The sequence below is a fragment of the Zingiber officinale genome, chromosome 7B (assembly GCF_018446385.1).
Source record: "Zingiber officinale cultivar Zhangliang chromosome 7B, Zo_v1.1, whole genome shotgun sequence".
Taxonomy (NCBI): Eukaryota; Viridiplantae; Streptophyta; class Magnoliopsida; order Zingiberales; family Zingiberaceae; genus Zingiber; species Zingiber officinale.
The window spans coordinates 35227774-35254111 of NC_055999.1; the positions used below are offsets into that span (position 1 = coordinate 35227774).

Genomic DNA, 26338 nt, shown 5'->3' on the forward strand with positions numbered 1-26338 from the left:
TTATATATAACTTTCGGCCACACCAAGTTTTAAAGCTAGGATGTGTAGATTTTTAACTAAGTTTACTCATGTTGTTCCTTGTTATGATGCCATGAAAATTGTGTAGGGTTTCCATGCTTTTAGGCCATATGAAAAATAAGACCAAGCTCATATGTTTCGGCCACCTTTGGATTAAAGGCCTAGGAAAACTTAGAACCCAACTTATATATGTTCATGATGTTTCTTGTGGTAAGTACTATGAAAGGTAGTTGGGTTTTACATGCTCTTATGCCACTAGAAACTTAGTTTCATGCTTGATAGGTTTCGGCCAAGACTAGAGTAAAGGCCTAGAGAAATTTTGAAACCAACTTACATATGTTCATGATGTTTCTTGTGATAAGTACTATGAAATGTAGTTGTGGTTACCATGCTCTTATGCCACTAAAAACCTAGTTCCATGAGTTATAGGTTTCGGCCACCTTGAGTTAAGGGGTCTAGGAAGTTTGAAATTTAAAACAAATATGCTTATGTTGTTCCTCATGAAAATGTATAAGATATTGGCTTAAGGTTCAACACTTCCATGCTACTTGTAACCTAGAATGAGACATGCTAGGGTTCGGCCATGATAAGATTAGGAGCTTAAGGAACTTAGAACCCAAACTAAATATGCTTAAGTAGTTCCTTATGAAGTATGATATGATATGGGTCTAGGGTTTACATGTTTGCATGTTGCTTAGAACTTGATTTCTCTTCATGAAAGGTTTCGGCCATGAAATAATTGGAAACCTAGGAGGGCTTAAAAATTTAGGTTAACATGCTTATGACCTTTCTTATGTTAGTATGTGAAGATATCATGAGATTTTTATGTTTGTATTTTGTCTAGAGATCATGCCTCCACTCATGACTTTCGGCCATATGGGTTTAGTGACCTAGATATACCTCACATGCTATGAATGAATCAAGAGATGATATTTAATGATTCCATGAATGGTTATGTCTTTTTATGATATGTGATATGTTCTTTCATGCATGCTTATGACCCATGTATGTGCTATGTGCTCAAACATGCTTACTTTATAACATGATAAAATGATACGTTCGTTATGCAAGCCTATGATTCATGCATGTGCTGTGTGCCCAAATATGCATGCTTTATGATAAGTGATATGTTCATGATGTATGTTATGATTCATGCATGTGCTGTGTGCCCAAATATGCATGGTTTATGATATATTAAGAAATATGATATGCATGAAATGATAAGAACTATGATATGTAAGTCATGCTACTTTACTTTATGAATGGCTTGTACCAAGGGTGGGCTCCATAAGCGCCCTGGGGTCGATGGACTAAGAAACGGGCCTCGTTAGGGATGGACTCCTAAGTGCCCCTAGGTCGATGGACTAAGAAACGGGCCTAGTATGTATGCCTTGTAGGGTTCAAAACTTGCTACCTTTGACCTACATAGGACGCGCGCATTTATGTATGTGGTACAAGCCGGGGCCCTAATCATGTTGAGATTATGTTTAAGTATGTATTGTATAAGTTTTCAAAAGACATGTTGCATATGTTGCATGATATATGTTTAGGAATTTACCATGCTTATACTTTATGATTATGCCATGATAGTTATGATGATGTTATGCTATGACAGGATACGTTTGATGATCATGTTATGTTATGCCATGATACTTTATGTTATGTTACGATATGCCATGATATGCTCTTGACATGAAACATTTGTCTTTATGCCTTATGACTTGTGATTTTAATATGCTTGACGGTTTTTGTGAGTAGGAAAGGAACTTACTGAGCCATGAGTGCTCACAGCTTACTTTCTTGTACCACAGATAAAGGCAAGGAATGGATGTACTAGGGGAGCAGCAAGAGGGGCTAGAAGGATGTGTGCGGTAGTGGACTGGCTAAAAGAAATGACCTGCTTTTGTTTAATAAGAAATTTGCCATGTTGATGTTTTTACTTTATGACTCCATGACCTTAAGTATGTGTTTGGGTATTAAGACCCAAAATTTATGATAGGTATGCTATGTGGATCTTTTATGTCTATGGTGATTTTTAAGTAAGAAAAGGTTTTTAAATTCTCTAAGCAAGACTTCCGCTGTGTTAAGTATGTATGTGTCGTAAGTAACCCCCGTCGCCTTAGCAGGAGGGGCGGGGCGTTACAGTTTGGTATTAGAGCCAGGTTAGCCATTCCACTACACACATGTCAAGCCTCCATTCTGCCGCTCCAAGTAAGATTTTATATGCTTAATGTAATTTTTGTTTTTGATGCTTTAATATTCTGCATGTTTACTTATTCTTTGATTTAGTTTAATTTAATTTTTGTTAATACTCTAATATTCTGCATGTTTACTTATACTTTAAATTAGGATAGGTATGCATGATGGTAGGATAGGAATAGTAATAACCTTATGACAGAAAATAGGGATAACGATAATTTGTTATTGTTTAATGAAGATAAACATGGCTAGGAGACGTACTACCCGAGCAGACGAGGCAATCACTCCACCAGATCTGACTCAGGTAGTCACCGACCTTCAACGTCAGATCACGGAATAACAACAGTTGATCACGACCTTGATGGGTCAACAAGGAACCCCTACCACCACACCAGTAGTTCAGAACGCAGTGCCCGTCGTGCCAATAGTTGCACCAGTACCACCGGTAGCCCCTGCCCCAGTGGTTCGACAAGAGACTTACTTGATACAGTGGTTGAGGCTGAAACCAGAGAACTTCTCGGGTACTTGCGAGCCGTGGGATGCCCAGGCCTGGTTCAAGACAGTAGAAAGCACAGTGGAACTTTTGGACTGGCCTGAATCAGAGAAGATCAAATGTGTATCTTTTTGCTTCTCCAGAGATGCGAGAATGTGGTGGGAAAGAGTTAAAGCGAAGAGGCAAATTAATCTGATGAATTGGACGGACTTCGAGACAGAGTTCTTCGAAGAATTCTTTCATACGCAAGTGACGAACCGGCATTACGACGAGTTTATCGAGTTCCGGCAAGGTGACTTATCAGTGAACGAAGCAGTAAAGCGCTTCAACCGTCTAGCACGCCTTTGTCCTGAATTAGTGCGTACAGAGAGAGAAAGGGTCAGACTGATGCTGAAGATGCTTCAACCTGAGATAGCACTGAACGTGGCCGGCGGAGTTAATAGACCGCAGACTATAGAGGAATTAGTCAGCAGTGCACTGATTACGGAGCATTATCAGAAAGCAATGAAGGAGAATAAAGGTCAGACACGAGCCGAGGGACAGAAACCCCAGAATACCAAAACAGGCTGGAAAGGAACTTCTACCGGAAAAAGAAAGCAGTGGGACAATACAAAAAGTGGGTCAGTAAATAAGCAACCGAGATACCCCCAGTGTTCTATTTGTGGGAAGCTGTATTCTGGATTGTGTCACAAAGGTACAAGAAAGTGCTATAACTGTGGACAAGAAGGACATTTGGCCAGAGACTGTCCTACTCAGATGCAGGCACCATTCCAGCAGAACAACCAGAACAGGGGTGCCCCTTCACAGCTACACCAGATGCAAACCGCTATAGAAGGGACTTCGATCAGCCAAGGGAGATTAGAAGCCCCGTCAGCGACGACGAATGCCAGGGTTTTTTGCGATTACTAGTGAAGATGCAGCTAACGCCTCTACCGTCGTTACAGGTCAGCTGCCTATTTTTAATCAGCATGCTTTAGTATTATTTGATACTGGGGCGACACACTCGTTCGTCTCAACACCATTTACAAAGAAATTAGACATACCACCTCAAACCCTAAATGGTACATTCTTAACAACCCTACCATCCGGGGAAGTTATGCCATCGGATCAAATGCCGCGGGTCGTACCTATCCGAATCGCAGATAGAGAACTCTACTGCAATCTGATAGTACTTGACATGCGGGATTTTGACATTATACTAGGCATGGACTTCTTGAGCAAGTATGGCGCCTCAATTGAGTGCCGTAATAAGAAGGTAGTGTTCCGACCTGAAGCTGAACCGATGTTTGAATTTATTGGGGAATCTGGGAAAGAAACTGAAAGATTCTTATCAGCGGTAAAGGCACAAAGTATGGTAGACAAAGGTTGTAATGGATTTCTAGCACACATGGTTGATACAAGACCAGCCGGAAGCCAGAAACTAGAAGAGGTCAGAGTAGTATGCGACTATCCGAAAGTATTTCCTGATGAACTACCGGGATTAGCACCTGATAGAGAAATAGAATTTACGATTGAAGTAGTTCCGGGTACTAAACCAATTTCTAAAGCACCTTACCGGATGGCACCAACTGAGTTGAAGGAACTTCAAGAACAGCTACGGGAATTACTTGACAAGGGACTTATTCGCCCTAGTCACTCTCCATGGGGAGCTCCGGTATTGTTTGTGAAAAAGAAGGATCGGTCTATGCGAATGTGTATAGATTACCGAGCACTAAACAAAGCGACAATCAAGAACAGATACCCCCTTCCGCGGATCGATGATCTGTTTGACCAATTGAAGGGAGCAACTGTCTTCTCAAAGATTGACTTAAGGTCCGGCTATCATCAAGTGAAAGTGAAACAAGAGGACATACCAAAGACAACCTTTTGAACAAGATACGGGCATTATGAGTTTGTAGTTATGCCCTTCGGAGTGACAAATGCCCCTGCTGTGTTCATGGATTTGATGAATTGGGTATTTGCGGCATATCTCGACAAATTCGTGATTGTCTTCATTGACGATATTCTCATCTACTCGAGAACTCAAGAAGAGCATGTCGAACACCTGAATACAGTATTGCAGATCCTTCGAGAAAAACAACTATATGCGAAATTCTCCAAATGTGAGTTCTGGCTCGATCAAATATCATTCTTGGGTCATATTATCTCCAAGGACGGAGTAATGGTAGATCCGAATAAGATTGAGGCTGTAAGCAACTGGAATAGGCCAAAGAACGCCAGTGAAGTCAGAAGTTTTCTCGGGCTAGCGGGCTACTACAGGAAGTTTGTAGAGGACTTCTCCAAAATAGCAGCCCCGATGACCATTCTCACCAAGAAGAATAAAAAGTATGAATGAACGGACGACTGCGAGAAAAGTTTTACGGAACTGAAACGGAGACTGACCAGTGCTCCGATTCTTACTCTTCCGGAAAGCAACAAGGATTTTGATATGTATAGCGATGCTTCCTTTCTAGGACTCGGAGCTATACTTATGCAAGATGGCAAAGTTATTGCCTATGCCTCTAGACAACTCAAAGAACATGAAAGGAATTACCCCGTTCATGATTTAGAGCTAGCAGCGGTGGTCTTCGCTCTAAAGACATGGAGGCATTACTTATATGGGGCTCAATGCAGGATTTATACAGACCACTAGAGTCTAAAATATTTCTTCACGCAGAAAGACCTAAATATGAGACAACGCAGATGGCTCGAGCTAGTAAAGGACTATGATTGCGAGATCTTTTACCACCCCGGTAAAGCAAACAAGGTAGCTGATGAACTCAGCAGGAAGTCCGGCACCATCTGACGAAGCTATTTTAAGTTCGAGGATGAACTTTCTATGAGGCATGGGGTACTGTAACACCCAAAAAATTATAAGATAAGCATATGAGTGTTAGTTGCTTTAGAACATAGAGGTAAAAAAAAAAAAGAATCAAAAGAAGAAATAAAAAGAAGAGGTGAAGGTTTGAACCTTGAACCTCTCACAAAGGATAGAAATAAAACTATGTATGATAACCACTAGGATAATGAATAATATGTGAATGGGAAATGATGGGAATTGTAGTTAAAAGTAAAAGATACAATTTAGTGAGGAAACAAGAGAAAATCAAGTAGCTTTCTTCCTCTTGTTTACCTCTTGGTTAAGAAAAGAAGTAACAAAAGACAAGTTGTCTTCTCCCTTTCCTTCTCTATTTTCGTGGGGTTTAAGGGGATAATGAAGAGAAGAGTTAAGGGGAAGGAATGAAGACATATTCTCATTAGAAAAATACATGCATGCATTAAGGAGGAAAGGAAGCAAAGTTCACCTTTGTAACTTCCACCCACTTAGCATAAAAAGGAAAGGAACTAAAGGATTTCATTTTTTTCCTTCTCCCTCACCCTTGCCGAGACTAGAAGCCTCCTTCCTCATCTCCACAAGCCAAGTTTAGGTTTCTCTCTAAGAGAAAACTAAACTACAAGAAGGAGCCTTCAAGGTGTACCCTTCCAAGCAAGAGAAAAATCAAGAGGAGTGCTAGAAGAAGAAGCTCCCTTCTTCCTCTTCACCAAGGGTACCAATTCTTTAAAGATTAACAAGTGAACACTAGGTAAGCTTCCCCTCACCTGTGGTACAATAGTTTATACGATTTTTCCATGGAGATAGATCGCTTAAAAACCTAGGACTTGCTTTGAGAAAATTTGGCCAAAAACAAGAAGAAGAGTCTAAGAAAGTTGTAATTGGTTATGCTTACTATTTTTCTTGTGACATGTATTTTATGTAAGAGGTTAATCTAAGGTTTCCATGCTAGAATAAATAATGAAAAATTAGATCCATAGGCCTTAGACTCTCGGCCAAGCATGAACAAGAAGACTAGGTAAGTTAAGACTCAAACTAAGCATGTTTCCTTATTCTTTTGTTATGTACCTTATGATAATGATGTTGTTAAATTTTTATCTTACTTGTATGTTGTTTGAAACTCCATTTCCAAGCTCATGAATATTCGGCCATCTAAGAAGTAAAGGCCTAGAAGAGTTTTAAACCTAAGACTAAGCATGCTAAGATTTTTCCTAAGACAAGATATGAAGCTAAAATGTTATGACATGATTTTATGTTAGTTATGAATCTTGTTTCATGCTTATGAAGGTTCAGTTATAATGAGATTTGAAGTCTAGGAAAGTTTAAACCAAGGCTAGGAGGCTCATGACTTCTTGATAAAATAATATGAAACTAGTTGATGATTTTATGGTTGCTTGTTACATAGAATTTTGGTTATATATAACTTTCGGCCACACCAAGTTTTAAAGCTAGGATGTGTAGATTTTTAACTAAGTTTACTCATGTTGTTCCTTGTTATGATGCCATGAAAATTGTGTAGGGTTTCCATGCTTTTAAGCCATATGAAAAACAAGACCAAGTTCATATGTTTCGGCCACCTTTGGATTAAAGGCCTAGGAAAACATAGAACCCAACTTATATATGTTCATGATGTTTCTTGTGGTAAGTACTATGAAAGGTAGTTGGGTTTTCCATGCTCTTATGCCACTAGAAACTTAGTTTCATGCTTGATAGGTTTCGGCCAAGACTAGAGTAAAGGCCTAGAGAAATTTTGATACCAACTTACATATGTTCATGATGTTTCTTGTGATAAGTACTATGAAATGTAGTTGTGGTTACCATGCTTTTATGCCACTAAAAACCTAGTTCCATGAGTTATAGGTTTCGGCCACCTTGAGTTAAGGGGTCTAGGAAGTTTGAAATTTAAAACAAATATGCTTATGTTGTTCCTCATGAAAATGTATAAGATATTGGCTTAAGGTTCAACACTTCCATGCTACTTGTAACCTAGAATGAGACATGCTAGGGTTCGCCCATGATAAGATTAGGAGCTTAAGGAACTTAGAACCCAAACTAAATATGCTTAAGTAGTTCCTTATGAAGTATGATATGATATGAGTCTAGGGTTTACATGTTTGCATGTTGCTTAGAACTTGATTTCTCTTCATGAAAGGTTTCGGCCATGAAATAATTGGAAACCTAGGAGGGCTTAAAAATTTAGGTTAACATGCTTATGACCTTTCTTATGTTAGTATGTGAAGATATCATGAGATTTTTATGTTTGTATGTTGTCTAGAGATCATGCCTCCACTCATGACTTTCGACCATATGGGTTTAGTGACCTAGATATACCTCACATGCTATGAATGAATCAAGAGATGATATTTAATGATTCCATGAATGGTTATGTCTTTTTATTATATGTGATATGTTCTTTCATGTATGCTTATGACCCATGTATGTGCTATGTACTCAAACATGCTTACTTTATGACATGATAAAATGATACGTTCGTTATGCAAGCCTATGATTCATGCATGTGCTGTGTGCCCAAATATGCATGCTTTATGATAAGTGATATGTTCATGATGTATGTTATGATTCATGCATGTGCTGTGTGTCCAAATATGCATGTTTTATGATATATTAAGAAATATGATATGCATGAAATGATAAGAACTATGATATGTAAGTCATGCTACTTTACTTTATGAATGGCTTGTACCAAGGGTGGGCTCCATAAGCGCCCCGGGGTCGATGGACTAAGAAACGTGCCTCGTTAGGGATGGGCTCCTAAGTGCCCCTAGGTCGATGGACTAAGAAACGGGCCTAGTATGTATGCCTTGTAGGGTTCAAGACTTGCTACCTTGGACCTTCATAGGACGCGCGCATTTATGTATGTGGTACAAGCCGGGGCCCTAATCATGTTGAGATTATGTTTAAGTATGTATTGTATAAGTTTTCAAAAGACATGTTGCATATGTTGCATGATATATGTTTAGGATTTTACCATGCTTATACTTTATGATTATGCCATGATAGTTATGATGATGTTATGCTATGATAGGATATGTTTGATGATCATGTTATGTTATGTCATGATACTTTATGTTATGTTACGATATGCCATGATATGCTCTTGACATGATACATTTGTCTTTATGCCTTATGACTTGTGATTTTAATATGCTTGACGGTTTTTGTGAGTAGGAAAGGAACTTACTGAGCCATGAGTGCTCACAGCTTACTTTCTTGTACCACAGATAATGGCAAGGAATGGATGTACTAGGGGAGCAGCAGGAGGGGCTAGAAGGATGTGTGCGGTAGTGGACTGGCTAAAAGAAATGACCTGCTTTTGTTTAATAAGAAATTTGCCATGTTGATGTTTTTACTTTATGACTCCATGACCTTAAGTATGTGTTTGGGTATTAAGACCCAAAATTTATGATAGGTATGCTATGTGGATCTTTTATGTCTATGGTGATTTTTAAGTAAGAAAAGGTTTTTAAATTCTCTAAGCAAGACTTCCGCTGTGTTAAGTATGTATGTGTCGTAAGTAACCCCCGTCGCCTTAGCAGGTGTAATACCCATTAAGCTTGTAAGATAAATATATGAATGTGGGATTTTGCCTTAGAAAATAATAGGAAGTGAGTTGAACCAAAAAGGAAATAAAAAGAAATAAAAATAGGAAGAGGTCAAGGATTGAACCATGAACCTCTTATATTATATTTCATAGAATTAATGGGTAATAACCAGTTGGGATAGGAATAATATGTTGATAGCAAAGGAGGGAAACTTATGATAAAGGTAAGAGTAAAAGCTAGCCAAAAGAAAATAAGAAAAGAGCAAGAGAAAGGCAACTTGCCTTCCTCCCTTCCTCTCCCTCTTCCTCTTTGATTTTTGCCGAAAATAAAAGAGGTTAATTAAGGGGATTCATTCCCACTTATTTCACCATGAATGATGAGGATAAATAAATAAATAAAAATAAAAATAAAATAGAAAAAAAAGGCTAAGGGAGAAGGAAAGCAAAAACTAAGTTTGCTACCTCTTCCCCCTTAACATAAAAGAGAATATGTAAAGGGAAAATTCTATTTTCTCTCATTTTTCTCATTCTCTCCTCTCCCTCACCGAAACCTCAGTTCCCCCTCTCCTCCATTTTCGGCCCCAAGCCAAGGTTTTCTCCTAAGAAAACCTAAGATACAAGGAGGACTTAGCAAGGGAATCAAGGGAAAGGAACTAGAAGAAGAGGCTACTTCTTCTTCACCATACCTTAGATCCACAAGCGAAAAGGATGTAAGCTTCCCCTCACCTGTGGTACAAGGCTTTTATGTGCTTTTCGGATTTTATGAAGATTTTGAAACCTAGAAACAAGTTTGAGAAAATTCGGCCAAGAAGAGCTTTCAAAAATCTAATGATGTTTAAACTAGTCTTCACTACATGATAGATTTTTCTATGCTATGTAGAGGGTTTCTTCTTCATGCTTTTATACCTATATGATGCTTGATCAGAGGAGTATTGAACCCTAGAATTTCGGCCAAAAATATTCTTAAGAGGCTAGGGAAATTTATTGTTTTACCCAACTAGTACAAGGTTCTCCCTATGAAATATTAAGGATCATGTATTAGTTTTCTTCCTTAGAAGATATTTGAAACTAAAAGAAAACCCACTCATATGATTCGGTCAAGAAAGGGTTTAGGATTAGGAATACCTTGAAATTTAAATAACCATGCTCATGTGATAGAATACAAAGATCTTAAAGGATTTGTATGCTTGAATATTGCTAGAATTTCATGAACTCCTTCTTAGGGTTTTTCGGCCATGATGAGATGGATAGCTTAGAAAAGCTTAAAAAATTTTTTAATATGCTCAAGACCTCTGTGCTATTTAGATATGAAAGTTGTTTAATGCCCTCATGCTTAATTAGGGTGTAGAAAAATTAGTTGCATGACATATAACATGTATGACCACAAGGGGTCCTAGCTTATTCATGAACCAATTTGTATATATGTTTCTTAGTAACTTTTGCCATGAAACTTACTTAGGTTTTTCATGCTTTAGGCCACTTAAAAACCTAGCTAAGGAATGGTAGGTTTCGGCCATGAGAAAAAAATAAAAGAAAAAGAGAAAAAGAAACCTAGAAAGCCTAAGACACAATTCATATGTATACTCATTATGCTTGTCCTTATACATGCTATGAAACTTGTATAAATTCTCATGCTTTTAGGCTATTTGAAGCAAGTTTATATTCTGTGAGTTTCGGCCAAGTAGGGTTTAAAAGACCTAGAGGCCTTAGAAATGAAACCAAATGTGTTAAAAGTACTTCTTATGAAAATAGGATAATGTGTTGATTGTTTCACATGCTTGTATAATTTTTCCATGACCTAAATGAACCCTTGAATGTTTCGGTCATGAAGGAATAGATGCCCTAGAAACCCTAGGACTTAAATTAAATATTCTCATGTCACTCTACATGAAATATGATAAGTATAAAGCCAAGGTTCAATTGCTATATGTTGTTTTATGACCTAAAATGATGCTAGGGTATGTTTCGTCCATAACTATTGTATGATGCCTTGTATGAATTTATACATAATGTTAGTCCAAGTTCACATGCTTGTATGCTTGTTTGTATCCCTAATGAGAACTTGTTAAATTTCGGCCATGCCATATGTTAAGGGCTTAAAGAACTTAGGAACTAATTCAAATGTGTCAAATGTGTTTACCTTGTTCCTTGGTAAAAATGTTATAAATATGATTTAAAGTTGTCCATGCTTTTATGTCATATGGAACCTTGTTTCACAGCTTAAGGTTTCGGCCATATGAAATTAGGGACATGAGGAACTTAGAAACTAAGTTAATCATGTTTATAATGCTTCCTATGAAAATGTTATGATGATAATTTAGGTGCCACATGCTTGGATATTGTGTTTAACCTAAATTGAGCTCTAAAGGGTTTCGTCCACAAGGGTTTAGGAAGCTTAGAACCAAGATGAATATGATACCATGTTTCCTATGATAGGATAATCACAAGATACACCCTTATGCTTAATATGTATGCTTGTGATTTATGACTTATGATATGATATGCATGCTTTTATGATATGATATGCTTTGTGCTAAAAATATGCATGCTTATGTTATGATATGTGGTTAAATTATGCATGCTTTAATGCTATGTTTAGTGCTTAAAATATGCATGCTTTCATGATATGCTATGTGGTTAAATCATGCATGCTTGATGATATGCTTTATGCTTAAGATATGCATGTTTTTATGATCTATGCCTAAGCGATGCATATTGTTATGACATGATGTATGCCTAAGTGATGCATGCTTTTATGATGTGATGTATGCCTAAGTGATGCATACCTTTATGACATGATGGATGCCTAAGTGATGCATACCTTATGATATGATGTATGCCTAAGTGATGCATACTTTTATGACATGATGTATGCCTAAGTGATGCATACCTTTATGATATGATGTGTGCCTAAGTGATGCATGCTTTTATGATACATGATATATATGACATGTACTTTACTTTATGTGTGAGTGGCTTGTACCAAGGGTGGGCTCCATAAGCGCCCCGGGGACTAAGGACCTCGTTAGGGATGGGCTCCTAAGTGCCCCTAGGACTAAGGGCCTAGTATGTTTGCCTCGTAGGGTTCAAGACTTGCTACCTTGGACCTACAAGGTTGCGCGCAATATGTAAGTGGTACATAGCCGGGATCCCCCTTATGTTGAGATTACTTTCAAGTATATATGTAAAAGAAAATGGTTTTAAAGATCATGAGACATACACATGTTTTTCGGATACATGTTTTCCAAAATCATATTGCATACACCTTATGATTATGCTATGTTTCATGTTATGCTCTTGATTATGATATGCCATGATAAGGTATGATTATGTTATGTTCATGCTATACCTTATAGACATGTTTCGGCCATGGATTTGTTGATGCCTGATATATAGATTTTGGCCATAGATATGATGATGCCTTGATGTACATGTTTCGGCCATAGTATGATGCTTTGATATACATGTTTCGGCCATGCTTTGATATACCATGATACTTGTTTGCTATGCCATGTCTAGCTATGTTTTATGCAATGCACTATGTATATGTTTCGGCCATGGTGATGCTTGATATGCTATGACTAGTTGTGATTATATTATGATGCATGGTATGCTTGAATAGAATGCTATGTTATGCCATGATTAGTTGAGATTATGACTTGTTGATGCATTCTTGATTATGTGTTGATTTTTGGCTTTAGTGAGTAGGAAAGGAACTTACTGAGCCATGAGTGTTCACAGCTTACTTTCCTTGTACCACAGATAAAGGGAAAAGCTGGATGAGCTAAAGGAGCAGTAGGAGGGGCAACGAAGATGTGTGTGGCGGTGGCTAGGCAACTAATTAAGAACCTGCTTAAAGTTTCTTTAAAGAACTATGCATTGGTATTTTATGACTTGTGATACCTAAACATGTGTGGCTTGACATTATGGTTCCACTGGATTTGATGTTATGATTTTGATGCCATGTGATAGTATAGTTCAAAAGAAATTTAAAAGAAAAGTTTTTATTAAAACTATGAAAATTATTTTAAGTCTTCCGCTGTTTTAAAAAGAAAAATTTATATGTAGAGTATCGTAGCCCCGTCCCTTAGGGTAGCAGGGAGGGCGGGCGTTACAGGTTGGTATCAGAGCCAACGTTATTGCCAGCTCACTACACACACATCAAGCCTCCTACCTGCCGCTCCAAGTAAGAATGTTTATGCTAAATTTACTTGTTATATGCTTATGTTTAATTTTCTTGTTATATGCTTATACTTAATTTTCATGATTATATAACTTATGCTTTATTTTCTTCTTGTTATATGCCCATGCTTTATTTTCTTTACTACATTGCTTATGCTTTATTTCCTTATGTTACATTGTTTGTCATTATATTCCTTATTTTTCCTTATGTTGTTTATGCTTTAGTTTCATGTTTTACTTGCTTATGTTTGATGCTTTATTCTATGCTTTTAGTTATAAATTAGATTAGGATTACATATTGGTAGGTTAGGAATAATACCATAACAAATAGATAGAAACAAACCAGTACGTTAGATTGGCTAAAATTTGATAACCACTTACACTAGTCTATTTCTTTTAGATAAACATGGTTAGGACACGCAATGCCCGAACCGGAGGGACAGTGACTCCACCAGATCTGACGCAGGTAGTCGCAGACCTCCAGCATCAGATCGCAGAACAACAACAGCTGATCACTACCTTAATGGGTCAGCAAGGCAACCCAGTTACCCCACCGGTGAATCCACTACCTGTTATACCTACAGCCGCACCAGTGCCCCCGGCAGCCCCTACTCCGATGGTCCGACAAGAGGCCTATCTGATTCAGTGGCAAAGGCTTAAGCCGGAAGCATTCTCGGGAAACTGCGAACCATGGGATGCGCAAGCCTGGCTCAAAACCGTGGAGAACATAATGGAACTACTGGATTGGCCTGAACACGAGAAGGTCAAATGCGCGTCGTTCTGTCTTACCGGAGATGCCCGGATGTGGTGGGACAGAGTAAAGGCGAAAATACAAGTAAACCAAATGCAGTGGACCGATTTTGAGACAGAGTTCTTAGAGGAATTCTTCCATATGCGAGTGACCAACAAGCACTATGACGAGTTCACTGAGTTCCGACAAGGTGATCTGTCAGTTAATGAAGCCGTCAAGAGGTTCAACCGCCTAGCCCGACTGTGCCCAGAACTGGTCCGAACTGAAAAAGAAAGGGTCCGGTTAATGTTAAAAATGCTCCGAACTCTAGAGGACACCTTCTTAACAACCTTACCATCGGGGGAGATTATGCCATCGGACTATATGCTGCAAGCAGTACTTATTCGGATCGCAAACAGAGAACTCTACTGCAATCTGATAGTACTTGATATGCAGGATTATGACATAATTTTGGGCATGGATTTCCTTAGTAAGTACGGCGCATCAATCGAGTGTCGCAAAGGAAAAGTGATTTTCCGACCCGAAAATGAACCAGAGTTTGAATTTCACGGAGAATCAAAAGGAACGGAGAAGTTATTGTCATCTATTAAAGCACAAAAGATGTTAGATAAAGGATGTATGGGGTTTCTAGCACAAGTGGTTGATACCAATCAAATCAAAGATCCAAAGTTAGAAGATGTCAGAGTAGTATGCAACTATCCAAAAGTATTTCCAGATGAACTACCAGGGTTGGCCCCTGACAGAGAGATAGAATTCGGAATCGAATTGATTCCTGGTACTCAGCCGATTTCAAAAGCACCTTATCGTATGGCTCCGGCTGAATTAAAGGAACTTCAGGAACAGTTATCCGAATTACTCGACAAGGGTCTTATTCGTCCTAGTCACTCTCCATGGGGAGCTCCAGTGCTATTCGTAAAGAAGAAGGATGAGTCTATGCGTATGTGTATAGACTACCGAGCACTGAATAATGTGACGATCAAGAACCGGTACCCACTCCCACGAATCGATGACCTGTTCGATCAACTGAAGGGTGCGACCGTTTTCTCAAAAATAGATCTACGATCCGGTTATCATCAAGTGAAGGTGAAACCAGATGATATACCGAAAACAGCATTTCGAACTCGGTATGGACATTATGAGTTCATAGTTATGCCTTTCGGAGTAACCAACGCTCCTGCAGTATTTATGGACCTGATGAATCGAGTATTTACGGCATATCTTGATAAATTTGTAATTGTCTTCATTGATGATATACTTATCTACTCAAGAACCCCAGAAGAACATGCTGAACACCTGAATACTGTACTACAGATCCTTCAAGAGAAACAACTATATGCAAAATTCTCCAAATGCGAGTTTTGGCTTGACCGGGTAATATTTCTAGGTCATGTCATCTCCAAAGATGGAGTTATGGTGGATCCAAGTAAAATCGAAGCTGTAAATAACTGGAACCGACCAAAGAATGCCAGCGAAGTCAGGAGTTTTCTTGGACTAGCAGGTTATTACAGGAAATTTGTAGAGAATTTCTCCAAAATCGCAGCCCCTATGACAACCCTCACCAAGAAAAGTACCAAGTATGAATGGACAGAAGCTTGCAAGAAGAGTTTCACGGAATTAAAAAGGAGACTGACCAGGGCTCCGATTCTTACTCTTCTGGAAACCAACAAAGGCTTCGATATGTACAGCGATGCTTCCATCACAGGACTTGGAGCTGTACTCATGCAAGATGGCAAAGTCATTGCTTACGCTTCTAGACAACTTAAAGAACATGAGAAGAATTATCCCATTCACGACTTAGAACTAGCAGCCGTGGTCTTCGCTCTAAAAATATGGAGACATTATTTATATGGAGCTCAGTGTAAGATTTATACCGACCATCTGTAACACCCCTAGAAAGCCTAGATAAGAAAGTAAGGATAATGAGAGTACGAATGAAAAGAAGGTGTAAATATTCTAAGCTAAATATTAAGATGGATTTAGATGATTAAAACTTTATGAAAGAAAAAATAAAGTTGAGAATATAAATCATCTATGCATGATTTAAAATGTATGGAATTAATATGGACAAAAGGAAGAAATATGAGATAATATATATATGTATGAAATATTTATGCATAATGCATAATATAGTAATATACGAATTATTATGTACAAAAGAAAATAAAATGTTAGAAGAGAGATTGAACCTTGGATCTCTTGTAAGGAACATGTATAGGATATCAAAGGGGATAGGAGAATTATTGATAAGGAGAGAAAGGATTAAGTAGTTAAGAATAAGAAAGGATTCTTTCTACTTAAAAGGAAAAGGAAGTAAAAAGAAATAAAAATATACATAAACAAGTTTTGATCCTTGGTTCTCTTGTGGATGCATGCATGTGTTAACCAAGTGGGATAGGAGAGGATATTGTAAGAGGAGAGATAGGAATTTTAATTAAAGAAGAGAAAAGAGAGAAATTAAGGGAAAGAAAAGAGAGAACTCAAAAGGCATTTCTCTAGAATATTCTTGTCATTTAAGGGGAGATATGAATAGGGAGGATGAATCAAGTCAAGTTTCCTCCCCTCATTTTAGTATAAATAGGCATGGAGGGGTGACTTCAACTTCATCCCCCACTCATTCTCCTCCTCTCCTCCCTTTTGTGCCGAGACTCACCTCTCCCTCTCTTCTTCTTCTTGTTGCCGAGCAACACAAGAGGAAGAACCTCTTCTTCCTCTTCACTCTCTCCCTCTTTCTCTTTTGTTGTTGCCAAGCAACACAAGAGGAAAGAGAAGCCTCTTCTTCCTCCTCCTCTCCACCAAAAGACCTAGCCACTCCTCTCCTCCATTGGTGCCGAGCAAAGCAAGCAAGGAAGAAAGGTCCAAGCAAGTTCTCAACTCTAGGAAACTTAAGCGAAGAAGGTAAGCTTCCCCTCACCTGTGGTACAAGGCTTTTTATATATTTTTCAGATTTTATGAGGATTTTAAAACCTAGAAACAAGTTTGAGAAAATTTGGTTAAGAAGAGCTTTCGAAATCTAGTGAGGTTTAACTAAGTCTACACTACATGATAGATTTTCTATGCCATGGAAAAGGGATCTTCTTCATGTTTTTACACCTATATGATGCTTGATCAAAGGAGTACTTAACCCTAGAATTTCGGCCAAAAATAGTTTTAAGAGGCTAGGGAAATTATTGTTTTACCCAACTAGTACGAGGTTCTCCCTATGAAATGTTAAGGATCATGTATTTGTTTTCTTGTTTAGAAGATAATTGAAAATAAAAGAAAAAAAAAAGAAAAAAAAAGGGAAAGGAACCTAGGAAGTGTTATACATAATGAGAAAGAATGAAATTTATGCTATGTATATGCCATGATATGTGATAGCATAGGAAATGCTATACATAATGAGAAAAGAATGAAATTTATGTTATGTATATGTCATGATATGTGATAGCATAGGAAATGCTATACATAATGAGAAAAGAATGAAATTTATGTTATGTATATGCCATGATATGTGTTAGCATAGGAAATGCTATACATAATGAGAAAAGAATGAAATTTATGTTATGTAAATGCCATGATATGTGATAGCATAGGAAATGCTATACATAATGAAAAGAAATGAAAAATGAAATGCATGAAAGATTGTTAGGGATATGATATGATAGTTATGCATGATAAATTATTTTTGTATGGTTTGTACCAAGGGTGGGCTCCGTAAACGCCCCGGGGTCGATGGAATAAGACTCGGGCCTCGTCAGAAATGGGCTTCTGAATGCCCTAGGTCGATGGAGTAAGACTCGGACCTAGTATGTATGTATGGTAGGGTTCAAGACTTGCTACCTTGGACCTACTTAAGAAGCGCGCGCATTATGTATGTGGTACAAACCGGGATCCCCTCTAATGATGATATGAATTTCAAGTACTTATAAGTATAAGCTTTCAAATTCATGATGCATTGCCTACATATGTGCTTGAATTATCTGATGATATAATGTCATGATATGAATATGATACCCTTGTATGTCGTATGCTTATGATACTACGCATGATATTAATATACGATGATTTTCGGTTTTAGTGAGTAGGAAAGGAACTTACTGAGCCATGAGTGCTCACAGCTTACTTTCCTTGTACCGCAGATAAAGAAGCTGGATGAGCTAGAGGAGCAACAGGAGGAGCAGATAGTGATGTGTGTGGTGGTGGCTCGGCAAAGAACGATCCGGACAAATTAATGTGATTAGTTATAGAATCAACATATGCACATTTAATCTGTGATATCATGCTTATAAAATGAATGTTTAAAAAGAAAAAAAAAATTGTTCTTCCGCTGCCATAGTATAACTGAAGCATGTACGAACGTAGCGCCGCCCTAGGGTAAGAAGGGTGGGCGTTACACCATAAGAGTCTGAAATATTTCTTCACGCAAAAAGACCTGAATATGAGGCAACGCCGATGGCTCGAATTAGTTAAAGATTATGACTGCGAGATTCTTTATCACCCCGGAAAGGCGAACAAAGTGGCCGATGCACTCAGCCGAAAGTTCAGTGCCACCTGATGCAACTATTTTAAAGTTCGAGGACGAACTTTTTATGAGGTACGGGGTACTGTAATACCCACTAAGCTTGTAAGATAAATCTATGAATGTGGGATTTTGCCTTAGAAAATAATAGGAAGTGAGTTGAACCAAAAAGGAAATAAAAAGAAATAAAAATAGGAAGAGGTCAAGGATTGAACCATGAACCTCTTATATTATATTTCATAGAATTAATGGGTAATAACCAGTTGGGATAGGAATAATATGTTGATAGCAAAGGAGGGAAACTTATGATAAAGGTAAGAGTAAAAGCTAGCCAAAAGAAAATAAGAAAAGAGCAAGAGAAAGGCAACTTGCCTTCCTCCCTTCCTCTCCCTCTTCCTCTTTGATTTTTGCCGAAAATAAAAGAGGTTAATTAAGGGGATTCATTCCCACTTATTTCACCATGAATGATGAGGATAAATAAATAAATAAAAATAAAAATAAAATAGAAAAAAAAGGCTAAGGGAGAAGGAAAGCAAAAGCTAAGTTTGCTACCTCTTCCCCCTTAACATAAAAGAGAATATGTAAAGGGAAAATTCTATTTTCTCTCATTTTTCTCATTCTCTCCTCTCCGTCACCGAATCCTCAGTTCCCCCTCTCCTCCATTTTCGGCCCCAAGCCAAGGTTTTCTCCTAAGAAAACCTAAGATACAAGGAGGACTTAGCAAGGGAATCAAGGGAAAGGAACTAGAAGAAGAGGCTACTTCTTCTTCACCATACCTTAGATCCACAAGCGAAAAGGATGTAAGCTTCCCCTCACCTGTGGTACAAGGCTTTTATGTGCTTTTCGGATTTTATGAAGATTTTAAAACCTAGAAACAAGTTTGAGAAAATTTGGCCAAGAAGAGCTTTCAAAAATCTAATGATGTTTAAACTAGTCTTCACTACATGATAGATTTTTCTATGCTATGTAGAGGGGTTCTTCTTCATACTTTTATACCTATATGATGCTTGATCAGAGGAGTATTGAACCCTAGAATTTTTGCCAAAAATATTCTTAAGAGGCTAGGGAAATTTATTGTTTTACCCAACTAGTACAAGGTTCTCCCTATGAAATATTAAGGATCATGTATTAGTTTTCTTCCTTAGAAGATATTTGAAACTAAAAGAAAACCCACTCATATGATTCGGTCAAGAAAGGGTTTAGGATTAGGAAGACCTTGAAATTTAAATAACCATGCTCATGTGATAGAATACAAAGATCTTAAAGGATTTGTATGATTGAATATTGCTAGAATTTCATAAACTCCTTCTTAGGGTTTTTCGGCCATGATGAGATGGATAGCTTAGAAAAGCTTAAAAAAAATTTTAATATGCTCAAGACCTCTGTGCTATTTAGATATGAAAGTTGTTTAATGCCCTCATGCTTAATTAGGGTGTAGAAAAATTAGTTGCATGACATATAACATGTATGACCACAAGGGGTCCTAGCTTATTCATGAACCAATTTGTATATATGTTTCTTAGTAACTTTTGCCATGAAACTTACTTAGGTTTTTCATGATTTAGGCCACTTAAAAACCTAGCTAAGGAATGGTAGGTTTCGGCCATGAGAAAAAAATAAAAGAAAAAGAGAAAAAGAAACCTAGAAAGCCTAAGACACAATTCATATGTATACTCATTATGCTTGTCCTTATACATGCTATGAAACTTGTATAAATTCTCATGCTTTTAGGCTATTTGAAGCAAGTTTATATTCTGTGAGTTTCGGCCAAGTAGGGTTTAAAAGACCTAGAGGCCTTAGAAATGAAACCAAATGTGTTAAAAGTACTTCTTATGAAAATAGGATAATGTGTTGATTGTTTCACATGCTTGTATAATTTTTCCATGACCTAAATGAACCCTTGAATGTTTCGGTCATGAAGGAATAGATGCTCTAGAAACCCTAGGACTTAAATTAAATATTCTCATGTCACTCTACATGAAATATGATAAGTAGAAAGCCAAGGTTCAATTGCTATATGTTGTTTTATGACCTAAAATGATGCTAGGGTATGTTTCGGCCATAACTATTGTATGATGCCTTGTATGAATTTATACATAATGTTAGTCCAAGTTCACATGCTTGTATGCTTGTTTGTAGCCCTAATGAGAACTTGTTAAATTTCGGCCATGACATATGTTAAGGGCTTAAAGAACTTAGGAACTAATTCAAATGTGTCAAATGTGTTTACCTTGTTCCTTGGTAAAAATGTTATAAATATGATTTAAAGTTGTCCATGCTTTTATGTCATATGGAACCTTGTTTCACAGCTTAAGGTTTCGGCCATATGAAATTAGGGACATGAGGAACTTAGAAACTAAGTTAATCATGTTTATAATGCTTCCTATGAAAATGTTATGATGATAATTTAGGTGCCACATGCTTGGATATTGTGTTTAACCTAAATTGAGCTCTAAAGGGTTTCGGCCACAAGGGTTTAGGAAGCTTAGAACCAAGATGAATATGATACCATGTTTCCTATGATAGGATAATCACAAGATACACCCTTATGCTTAATATGTATGCTTGTGATTTATGACTTATGATATGATATGCATGCTTTTATGATATGATATGCTTTGTGCTAAAAATATGCATGCTTATGTTATGATATGTGGTTAAATTATGCATGCTTTAATGCTATGTTTAGTGCTTAAAATATGCATGCTTTCATGATATGCTATGTGGTTAAATCATGCATGCTTGATGATATGCTTTATGCTTAAGATATGCATGTTTTTATGATCTATGCCTAAGCGATGCATATTGTTATGACATGATGTATGCCTAAGTGATGCATGCTTTTATGATGTGATGTATGCCTAAGTGATGCATACCTTTATGACATGATGGATGCCTAAGTGATGCATACCTTATGATATGATGTATGCCTAAGTGATGCATACTTTTATGACATGATGTATGCCTAAGTGATGCATACTTTTATGACATGATGTATGCCTAAGTGATGCATACCTTTATGATATGATGTGTGCCTAAGTGATGCATGCTTTTATGATACATGATATATATGACATGTACTTTACTTTATGTGTGAGTGGCTTGTACCAAGGGTGGGCTCCATAAGCGCCCCGGGGACTAAGGACCTCGTTAGGGATGGGCTCCTAAGTGCCCCTAGGACTAAGGGCCTAGTATGTTTGCCTCGTAGGGTTCAAGACTTGCTACCTTGGACCTACAAGGTTGCGCGCAATATGTAAGTGGTACATAGCCGGGATCCCCCTTATGTTGAGATTACTTTCAAGTATATATGTAAAAGAAAATGGTTTTAAAGATCATGAGACATACACATGTTTTTCGGATACATGTTTTCCAAAATCATATTGCATACACCTTATGATTATGCTATGTTTCATGTTATGCTCTTGATTATGATATGCCATGATAAGGTATGATTATGTTATGTTCATGCTATACCTTATAGACATGTTTCGGCCATGGATTTGTTGATGCTTGATATATAGATTTTGGCCATAGATATGATGATGCCTTGATGTACATGTTTCGGCCATAGTATGATGCTTTGATATACATGTTTCGGCCATGCTTTGATATACCATGATACTTGTTTGTTATGCCATGTCTAGCTATGTTTTATGCAATGCACTATGTATATGTTTCGGCCATGGTGATGCTTGATATGCTATGACTAGTTGTGATTATATTATGATGCATGATATGCTTGAATAGAATGCTATGTTATGCCATGATTAGTTGAGATTATGACTTGTTGATGCATTCTTGATTATGTGTTGATTTTTGGCTTTAGTGAGTAGGAAAGGAACTTACTGAGCCATGAGTGCTCACAGCTTACTTTCCTTGTACCACAGATAAAGGGAAAAGCTGGATGAGCTAAAGGAGCAGCAGGAGGGGCAACGAAGATGTGTGTGGCGGTGGCTAGGCAACTAATTAAGAACCTGCTTAAAGTTTCTTTAAAGAACTATGCATTGGTATTTTATGACTTGTGATACCTAAACATGTGTGGCTTGACATTATGGTTCCACTGGATTTGATGTTATGATTTTGATGCCATGTGATAGTATAGTTCAAAAGAAATTTAAAAGAAAAGTTTTTATTAAAACTATGAAAATTATTTTAAGTCTTCCGCTGTTTTAAAAAGAAAAATTTATATGTAGAGTATCGTAGCCCCGTCCCTTAGGGTAGCAGGGAGGGCGGGCGTTACAGCAGGAGGGGCGGGGTGTTACACCATGGACCTTGTGTCCAGTACATGCCACTTTAAAGTAAAATATTTTCTTTTAAGTATTGCTTTCTTATACTTGCACTTGTCATTTAAACAAGTACCTTATGTGCGCTTAATCCCCCATACTTATAGGGAAGCACTTTAGAGCACTTGAATATGCTTCTTAGCCCCAAAACTAAATGAGAAGCAATTCAAGATACTCTAAACATGCTTTTAATCCCAAAACTTTTGAGGGCATCTTACAATCATAACGTGTATCTTAACATTCATAAAATATATCACAACATATATCTTCTTTAACATGCATAAAAACATATCACAACATGCATCATCGAAGCAACTCATACTGCAGGTGAGTAGTACTTACATCCTTTCGTTAGATCTAACAATTATACGGTGTAGGAAAGACAATCCTCTCTTGTATGCCTTAATCTCCAAGTCACCCTACACATGCGTACTAATCCTTGTGAAAACTCTCCTCCTAGATTCTCCTCTTGAAGAACTTAGAAATTTGAAACCCTAGGGTTCCAAGCCGAACACTAACAAGAGAGAAGAGGAATTTCAGCTAGGGAGGAGAAGAGGAAATGACAAATTAGGTTTTTGGTCTCTTCCATTCCCTTTTATACTAGGTGGAAGTTGAAGCATCTCTTCACACATAACCTACATATAATGAATAGTTTCCTATTTCCAATGTGATGCTTTACCACCACCCTAATAGCTACTTAAACCAATCTTAGATCAATTGTCTAGGGTTCAAATCCTAGCGTAGGTCATTTATGTATATATATTTTTATTTTTTTTCTCTTCTTCTATTTCTTTTTGCTCTTTTGGAGGAGAGGAAATTTACGGGTGTTACAGATTTATCTAAGAAAGAAATCCCCATGTAGAATATGTACAATTGTAGTCACCTTTCTAAACCATGATGAGGACACTACCTTAATAAAATTTTGAATCTCACCCATGCTTCAACTAGCGATTCTCCATCTACCTGAGCAAAACTTGTAATGCAATTCCTCATATACATTGTTCTACTTTGTGGGGAAAAAATGATTTAAAAATTGTTGCTCTAATTGTTCCCAATTTGTGATGCTTTGAGGACGTAGATAATAAAACCAAGTCTTTGACCTATCCTTGATACTGAAAGGAAATTCTATAAACTAAATGGCATTCGCTGAGACACCCTCACAGTTCACCATATCACAAAGGTCTAGGAATATCTCAAGGTACAAATATAGGCTTTCTAATACTTCTCCTCTAAATTTGTGACCCTGTATCATAGTAATTATTTTTTGATCTAGTTGGAAAATTTTTGATTAAATATAAGGTTGCACAATCGAAGACAAAAATCTTGTAGAAATGGGTTGAGAGAATTCTCTTAAAGGGGTTGCTTGGCATATTAATGCTCATAATATCTAAAAAAAATATATGATAAAACATAGAAATATAGAATTAAAGATAAGAAGAAAAATGCATTAATGAAAGATAAAGAATAAAGAATTAAAAAATAAAGGATTTAAAAGAATTGTCTAGACAAACTCTAATGTAAACTAACTAGATTTAAAGCACCCAGTTCCCGGTAATGGTGCCAAAAACTTATTGTGAAACTACAAGCACACAGTTATCATCAAGTAGTAAAATTTATATAAGTCGATCCCACGAGGACTGAGGATCAAATGCTATTGTCTTTACACGTCGAATTCAACTAGACAAAATCAATAATTGTTTGTTTTGAGGTTTCAACTAAGATGTGAAAATAAAAGAAAAAGAAAGATAACTAAAGAAGTCCTAAATTTAGAGAATATTATAGGTCATTGGTTTCATTGGAGTGGTGAATGTTGTGCTATGAATTCACCCATTCCTAGTTCTCCACTTATATATTTGCAGGACGGTCTAAATTACTACTAAATATCACCCCATCGAGGTGTATCGGAGTACTTCCCTTCTAGTAACCAAGTATGTCATCAATAAAGAAGTAACTTAGAGGGTTCGAGTTTTCAGTAGAGTACATCCTATAACAAGGCCTCTCCAAGATTTACGTCTCTAGATTACATAGGTCACTTGATTAGCATATGATTAGGAAAAATCCATTAGGTTAAGTGATAGATTCATCCATATATAAAATTGTTCTCTCTTAGGAGGTTACATTCTATATAGAAGAATAGTTACCTTAGATACTCAATGTCAAACAAGTATCCTAAAGTCATGCCGAACTATATTGGAGTGCACACTCAAAAGAGGCAACAATTTATGCATCTATTCAATGAAAATTCAGGTTTATACCTAGATATAGACACATAGTAATGTATCTAGCTCAGAAATTAGATCAATGCATACAAAAATATAATCTAGATAGATAAATTTATGTTTATAAAGAAAGCCTACTTGCAAGTGTTTTATCAAACAGAACAAGTGTCATACAGCTTCTTCAAACAAGGAAATTGGCAATTCAATAAAGTTTACAACATCCACATATTACAATTACTTCTTACATACTAGAATAATACAAATCTACTCCATAATTGGAAGAACTACAATCCAAGAACTCAAAACCATAAAAATTTCAAGAACCCTAAGGAAGGGGAGAAGAAACTTATCCTTTATTGTCAAGTGAAGCCCTTGGATGCAGATCTTGGAGTGCCGATGAGGATAGAGAAGTAGAACGACCTTTGATCACCCAGATAACATCTCTAGATGCAAGGATTTGACATAGAGGGTCTCCTCCCATCTTAGATCTTCCTCCTTTAGCAAGGAGATGAAGTGACCCTTACATAGAAGTGGGGGTAGGGAGTGGTCGTGCCTAGGGACACAGCCCAACAGCCCTCTGGCTATCTAGCAATGCCATTTGGCATGGCTAGATCTGTGTTTAGCTTCTTGGCCGTGCCTTATGGCACAGCTAGAGCAGAGGCTGGTTTCTTGGCCATGCCTTATGGCACGACCAAAGTAGAGGTTGCTCTATTTCACCTTCTCGACCATGCTATTTGACATGTCCAGTTCTTCAAATTCGCATTTTTCTAGCTTTTGGAGGCATGGGTGTGCCTCCATGCACGACCCAAGCTAATTCTGTTCTGGGAAAAGGCATGGGTAGACTCCTGGTCGTGCCCTAAGTCACGACCATACCCATTTCTGCCCTGATTCTTCTTCTTGGCAGTGCATTTGGCACGACCCTTATCTTCATTGCTTCCTTGGCTATGCCTTAAGGCATGGCTAGGCCTAATTTACATCTGGAATAACTTGGGCACTCCAATCCTTATTTTTCTCTCCAAGGGATAGACAAGGCTAGGTCATGGTCTTCTTCAAATGATCTTCTTTTGCATTTTTAGAATCATTTTCCACTCCAAACTACTTCTGAAAGTGAAAATAAACACCGAGTAGATCTCTGGATATAAAATAGTAATTTTGCTAAAACTATTATGATAAAGGGTGCAAAAGTATAGATCATAGGTAATGAATACAGAAAGATGTTCGTTAAATAATATAAAATAATATATATAATCTACTGTAATGACCCGCCTCCTACTGACTAGGCTGCGAGGTCGGGGGTTACATTATGCTAAACTGGACTATA

General features: G+C 37.4%; 1 non-coding gene across 1 annotated transcript; it reads left to right on the forward strand.

The window, feature by feature from the left end:
* The first annotated feature begins 23687 nt into the window (after positions 1-23687).
* On the forward strand, positions 23688-23793 carry LOC122007487. The gene has a single exon (XR_006118980.1). It is a non-coding gene; the product is annotated as a small nucleolar RNA R71 (small nucleolar RNA).
* Positions 23794-26338: the final 2545 nt, after the last annotated feature.